The sequence below is a fragment of the Notamacropus eugenii genome, chromosome 1 (genome assembly GCF_028372415.1).
Source record: "Notamacropus eugenii isolate mMacEug1 chromosome 1, mMacEug1.pri_v2, whole genome shotgun sequence".
Lineage (NCBI taxonomy): Eukaryota > Metazoa > Chordata > Mammalia > Diprotodontia > Macropodidae > Notamacropus > Notamacropus eugenii.
The window spans coordinates 740,365,130-740,372,191 of record NC_092872.1 but is presented as its reverse complement, the minus strand read 5'-3'; the positions used below and the strand labels follow the sequence as shown (position 1 = coordinate 740,372,191).

Below are 7,062 nucleotides of genomic sequence, written 5' to 3'. Positions count from 1 at the left end.
TGGCGCTGGAGTGACAATGCCATGCTTACTTTCAATGCCTGGGAGAAAGGAGCCCCCGCTAAAACTACCCTCAAGTTCTGTGCAAGTCTGTCCCCAAGCTCAGGTCAGAGGAAAAAAAAACCCAAAACTCTTTCCCTCTACTTCTATCTCCCTCCACTTCTATCTCCCTCCCTTTTCCCTAAGTCAAACAGGACACTTGATGAGTCGAGGCTACTGAAGGGATTTTTCTCCCCTCTGCCTCTTGCTCATTTGTTCTTTCATTCCCTCCCCCCCTCAACTCTTTCTTCTCCAGGTCATAAATCAATATGCCACTTATGGGGTCATGCAGCTCCTGAGGTCAGGGCCATAAGAGTGGGGACTGCTTTCCCTCTTCTCTTTCTCTTCAGGGTTTCTACAGTGGAAGGATCAACACTGCCATGAGGAACTCCCCTTTATCTGCAAGTTCTCAGCCTAGAGGGGGGCTGAAGAGAGGAGGGAGCTGAGCGTGAAGTTACCACAGAGCTAGGAATGGATTCAGGAGCCCAGGGATGCAGCCTGTGCTCTCCACAGCAAACCTCTGCTCCTCTGCCTTGTCTCCCTTTCCTTCCCTGCCTTTTTCCTCCCCCTTATTCTCTCTCCTTCTCTTTCCTTCCCTCTTTTTCTCTTTCCTCCCCTCCCATCTCTCCCATTCTTTCCTCTCTTCTCTTCTTCCTTCCTGCCCCTCAGCTTCCCTCCCCTCCCCACCTTTTCCTTTCCTTCCCCTCTTTTTTCCTTCCCTTTCTTCTTCTCTCTCTTCCTCTCCCTTTTTCTTCTCTTCCCTCTCTTCTCCTCTTCCCTTCCTTTTCTCCTCTCTTCTCATTTCCCCTCCCTTATCTCCTTCTCTTTTTCTCTCCCAATCTCTCCTTCCCTTCTTATCTCATCCAAGTTTCCCTGTGGGCTTCATGGCCCAGACTACTAAATACGTAAAAATAAATCTCCGCTTTCTCCAACAGAATGTCTCCTATGTCCATTTTGCTTGACTTCCCAGGAAGGGGTGATTCCTGTGGGCTTTGGGTGGTCCAGAAAGACTTCAGGTAGAAGACGGGACCTGTTGGACATGGAGTCAGGAAGACCTGAATTCAAATCCTACTTCAGACATTTGTAAGCTTAGTAGTGTGACCCCGGGCAAGTCACTTAGCCTTAGTTTCTTCATTTGTTAAATGGAGACAATAATAGCCTATCTACCCCACAGGGTTGTTATGAGGAGGAAATGAGATAATATACAGGGTAGTTAGGTGACCCAGTGCACAGTGCTGGGCCCAGAGTCAGGAAGATCTGAGTTCAAATTTGACCTCAGATACTTGCTAGCTGGGTGACTTTGGGCCAGTCACCTGACCTCTGTTTGCCTCAGTTTCTTTATCTATAAAATAGGGATAATAATAGCTTCTACCTCCCAGGACTGTTATGAAAATCAAAGGAGATGATGTTGTAAAGCATTTGGCACAGCGCCTGGAACATAGTAAGCATCATAGAAATGTTAGCTATGATAATAACAGCAGTGATGAGAGTGATGCACGATGCTTTGGGGATCTTAAGGTCCTACAGAAATGCTGGTGATGATGATAATGACCTTTAAGCTGTTTGGGATAAATTAGGTGGATGTAATTGGGAAATGCCATGAATAAAGGTGTCAGTCTGGTAAAGGGGATGTGTTTGGGGAAGCCAATGGGTAGAATGAACTGAATTTTGTGGAGGGATCATGTCTGGGATGGACAGGTAGGAGGCATAGTAGACAGAGTGCCAGGCCTGAAGTCAGGAATATCTGAGTTCAAAACCAGCCTCAGACACTTAGCTAGGGGGACCTTGGGCAAGTCACTTATCCTAGTTTGTCTTATTTTCCCCATCCGTAAAATGTACTGGTGAAGGAAATGTCAAGCCACTCAAGTATCTTTGCCAAGAAAACCCCATGAACAGGACTCGAATGATAAAAGAGATGACACCAGAACATAAGCCCCTCAGGTCAGAAGTTGTCCAACATTCTTCTGGGGAAGAGGAGGGGACAATGACAAGTAGCTCCAGTACTAATTGAAGTGTCTGGGCCAAAGCTGAAAGGTAGCCCAGCTGTAGATGTGTCTAGTGATGAAAGGAATGTCTGAAGCTGTAAATATGAATACTGAGTGTGTGTTTAGTTGTTTCAGCTATGTCCAATTCTTTGTGATCCTATTTGGGATTTTCTTGGCAAAGATACTGGAGTTGTTTGTCATTTCCATCTCTAGTTCATTTTACAGATGAGGAAACTGAGGCAAACAGGGTTAAGGGACTTTCCCAGGGTCACACATCTAGGAGGTGTCTGAGGACAGGTTTGAACTCAAGAAGATGCATCTTCCTGACTCCAGGCTTGGTACTCTATCCACTGCAACCCTAACCAATGCAATATTGCATGGGAATCTGAAATGTAAAATCTATGAGTCAAGACAAATAGGATGTGGTTAGACAGGAGAAGGAAAGGTTAAACATTGACATCTTGGGTGTCAGTGAACTGAAATGGATGGGAACATGAGCTTGGACAGACTTCAGGAGAGCATGGAGGAGAGAAGGGCCTGGTCACCAAGAGTTGGACATGAAGCACTGAATAGCAATGAGAGTTATTTCTTTAGAGAGTATTGTGTGCCTGGCACTGTGTTCAATGATTCAAGGTAAGGTGTCCAAGTCTTCCACCCTTTCTCCAGTACAGGAATCCCCTCCATGGTATCCCTAACAGGGGTAACCCAGACTCTGATCTATAATAGTGAGGCATAGCAGATGGTAGGATGGTTCAAAATCAGAGCCTTTGGGTTCAAATTTCAGCACAGCAACTTGTATCCATGTGACCCTTGGCAAGTCACCCAGACTTTCTAGACCCCACTTTCTTCATCTTCCAAATAAGCAGATTGGACTAGACATGGTCCTTCAAATGCTAATTTCTCCCTTAGGTGACCTGGGTTTGAATCCAAACTGTCACTCATTAACTATGTGATTTGGGGCAAATCACTTAATGTCTGTTGCTCCCAACTGCCTCATCTGTAAAGTGAGGGAGGTAGGCCTCTAAGGTCCTTTCCATCTTTACACCTACTAAGCTGTGATAGGGAGCTCATTTTTCTTTTTAACTGTGAGCTTCTTTAGAGCAGGGACTGTCTTTTGCCTTTCTTGGAATCCTCATCCCTTAGCACAATGTCTAGGCAACACTTAATAAATGCTGACTGACTTGACTCTTTTGCAAGGCAGATCACTCCATAGTTGGACAACTAGCTTCTACAGTAGAAAATTTTTCCTCATTTTGATTCCTCTGGATTCTCAGCCCCTAATGGGCAACCAGCAGTTGCTCAGTAAGCCTGAACAAATCAATGAACATAACCTCTTAAAGGAGATTAGAAAAGAGAGAAATTAGCCAGCACACTAAAACACAGACATTCATGTGCATTTAACTCAACTCCCAACCAAGTTAAATAGGGGTGGGGCAGCTCTGTGCTGCATGCGAACACATGAACCTACACCAGAATGGTGGAGAGGATGCAGCCACATCTTTGGAGTAGGGGCAGGACTTGTTGGAGAGTCTTGGAAGTGAGAGACATTCTTGTTTCACTCTTGGAGAGAGAACACAAGTGATTCTAGACCTTCAAGGGTACCAGTTAGAAATATCAGGAGGGACAGATACAGAGTTTGAAAGGCAAACATAAAGAGGAATTCAGACCCTTAACTTTCTCTGATTTCTAACTTGCCTCCTTGGAAACTATGGGAAATTTCTTATTGGTCGACATTGTCACTTCTCTCTCTTAGTTGAGCAAGATCTTATCTCATTACCATTTAATGAACTCATACACTCATGTATTTCCTGTTATATAAAATATTCTAATATATTCACTATAAAATATACTTTCTGCTCTATTCTTATACATGTACCTATACATTCTAATATATATCTAATATATTAGAATAAAACTGAAAATAGATGAGTGCATTTTTTTAGACTTCTGTTTTGTGAGTTTTCTGGTTTTTTCTTTTCTTTTTGATTTCTTTCATTACCATTTACAATCTATTTGGATACATGTGTTTACTTACTATTTACTATTTGTGATAGTTTTTTTGAGTAGTTAGCATTTGATATGGAGGGGCCAAGACAATGGATGCAACCTTGGGATACCCTCCTGTAACGGACAGCAACGAAGGATGTTACTATCTATTGAACCTAAAAAATTAATGCCCTTCAGTTTCTCTTTGTGCTGATATTGTTAACTGCCAGTATGGTGAACACTCGCCAAAAGAAGTGAGGTAAACACCAACCTCACAAAGAAGGCAGTTAAAGAGGAGTCAAGATTCCCTGTATACTCAAAGACAAAGGAATCATGAATGGAAGTAGAGTTGCTATGGAGGACAAAGGCAATTGGGGAGGCAGACAAAAGACCAAGACCACAAAGAAGATTGTACTGAGGCTTGCATGTGTCAAGCCCAACTGTCTGTCTAAGAGGATTCTGGCCAATAAGAGATGCAAGCATTTTGAACTTGCCAGAGATAAGAAGAAAAAGGGCTAAGTGGTCCAGTTCTGAGCTGCCTATTTTGTTGTTTTCATGATAAAAATGAAACATTGATATTACATTATTTACAATCCCGAGTCTCACATTTGTTGTGTTGGAAGGGAAAAAGTGTTTGAGGAAAATGAAACCCCTGATAAGAGAAATTGATTCCTTGTAGAAAAAGGATATGGATACTTTATGTAGCTAGGGATACAACCTTGTGGTTCACACAAATGTGTGCCAATCTATCTTAGCTCAAAATGTTTTGTCATTCAAAAAGTCAAACTGGGGATTTCTGATGGTCTTTGGCTATACCCACTATTGTTAAAATCAGTTAATGACTGTCTTCATGCCCAAGAAAACTGTGGAGTTGGAGTGGGATGGGAAGTACAAAGGAGTAACAATATGAACAGCTTGTTGTTCAGCCCTTACATAAGGGGCAGTCACTGGCATTCAGCAAATTAGTGAATTCATCACCGTGGAGGTGGGGATAATTTCCCAAACAATGTTCATCTCCCTCCCATCTTTCTCTCTACTATAATTTTGTACTTCTTCCTGTGATGTAATTTGCCATTTTCTGCTTCCACCTTTTCACACGTCCTGTTACAATCCCGTCGCATGCTTAAATCATATTTTTAACATGACATCATTTACTTTATACCTGTTCTCTCTATGTATATCCCTTTTATATTTCATAATAGATGTATAATTCTCAAGATTAACAGGTATCATCTTCCCTTATAGGGAGGTAAACTGTTTGCCCAAATTGAGTAACAAGTTTTTTTTTCCCCTTCCTGTTTACCTTTTAATGCCTCTCTTGAGACCTGCATTTGAAGACTGAATTTTCTATTAAGTTCTGGCTTTTTTGTCAGGAAGGTCTGGAAATCCCTTACTTCATTGAATGATCATCTCCTTGCCTGAAATGTTATGCTGAACTTTGCTGGGTAGTTGATGCTTGGTTGTAGTCCCATCTCCTTTGCCTTGCAGAATATCGGATTCCAATTCCTTTGTTCTTTTAATGTAGAAGCTGCAAGGTTCTGTATGAGCCTCACTATAGCTCCTCAATATTTGAATGGTTTCTTTCTGGCTGCCTGTAGTATTTTCTCCTTTACTTGATAGTTCTGGAATTTGACAATGATATTTCTTGGGGTTTTGAGTTTGGGATCCCTTTCAAGATGTGAATGGTGGATTCTTTTGATGACTATTTTGCCTTCTGGATCTAGCACTTCTGTGCAGTTTTCCTTGATGATTTCCTGGAAGATGTTGCCCAGACTCTTTTTTTCATTGTGGCTTTCTGGCAGGCCAATAATTCTTAAATTTTCTCTCCTGGATATATTTTCCAGTCAGTTGTTTTTCCAGTTAGATATTTTACATTTTCTTCTACCTTTTCATTCTTTAGATTTTGTTTGACTGATTCTTGCTGTCTCATAGAGTCATTAGTTTCTATTTGCCCAATTCTAATTTTTATCAAATTGTTTTCTTCAGTTAACTTTTGCATCTCCTTTTCCATCTGTCCCATTGTTCCTTTTAAGGAGTTATTTTCTCCAGTTAATTTTTGTACTTCCTTTTCCATTTTTTCAATTTTCCTTTTTTAAAGAGATGTTCTCATCAGTAAAATATTTTTTTATACTTTTAAAATCATTGGTCAGGTTTTCTTCTATTTCCTTCTTCAGCTGTTCCAGGAGAGCTGTTTGTGCATGCAAGCAGTTCATAGTTCCTTCTGAAGTTTCAGATGGAAGTACAGTCTCACTACTGACCCCTTTGGTATTTGTGTTTTAGTCCTTGTCCCCATAGAAAGATTCTATAGTTTTTTCATGCTTGTTTTGCTTTTTCTTGTTCATGATGGTGATTGTGTGTTGTGGCTTCTGGTTCTTTCAGTTAGAAGCTGCAGAACTTGGTGTTGAGCTGACTTGTGTGAAAAAGCTAAGAGCATATGTCTTTTTATCTTTTTGTTTTGTGTTTCCCTGATCTGCCCTAGGATTAGCTTGTTAAGTGTGGGGGAGGGGTGGTCTGGTCACCGGAAATCTCCTCAGCTGAACTGAGGCAAAGGCAAGCTCAGGGGATGGTGATCCCAGTTGCCCTATTGTCTTCCCATTTCCCCTGGAGTCCTGAGGCTTGCCTGGGTCCTAGTGTGAGTTTCCACTGCCCTGGGGCCCCTCTCCTTCCGGTTTGCCTCTGCCACAGTAGGAGGAATCCCCCTTAGCTATTTTCCTAGCCTCAGGTGTTATGAGACTATTTTCCCCCTCTGCTGTTCCCACTGATCCATGATTTTTCTGGAGAAATATTTTATGGTTCTTTCAAGGTTATCAAGGAGGGGGGGAGGAGAGAGCATTTACTGATCACTCTGCCATCCTGGCTCCTGGAAGTTCAAGTGGGTGACTTAACAGACTTTTAATCTTCAAGCTGAAAGTCCCAGGAGCTGCTGGCTGATATCTGGTGCTCAGCAGCTGTCACTCATTCGGCTCTGCTGGTCTTTCACTCTGGGCTGCTGCTCTGCTGGTTCTGCCTGCTGCTGTCTCAGGTTTCCCTGGGGCTCTCCCACTCTGCTGCACTG

At 42.3% G+C, this 7,062-nt stretch overlaps 2 pseudogenes; both read left to right on the top strand.

Moving 5' to 3' along the window:
- LOC140520460 (lithostathine-1-beta-like) overlaps positions 1-537 on the top strand; it is a 4,416-nt pseudogene extending 3,879 nt beyond the window's left edge.
- Positions 538-4,238: 3,701 nt separating this feature from the next.
- On the top strand, positions 4,239-4,541 carry LOC140528763 (large ribosomal subunit protein eL42-like; annotated as a pseudogene).
- Positions 4,542-7,062: the final 2,521 nt, after the last annotated feature.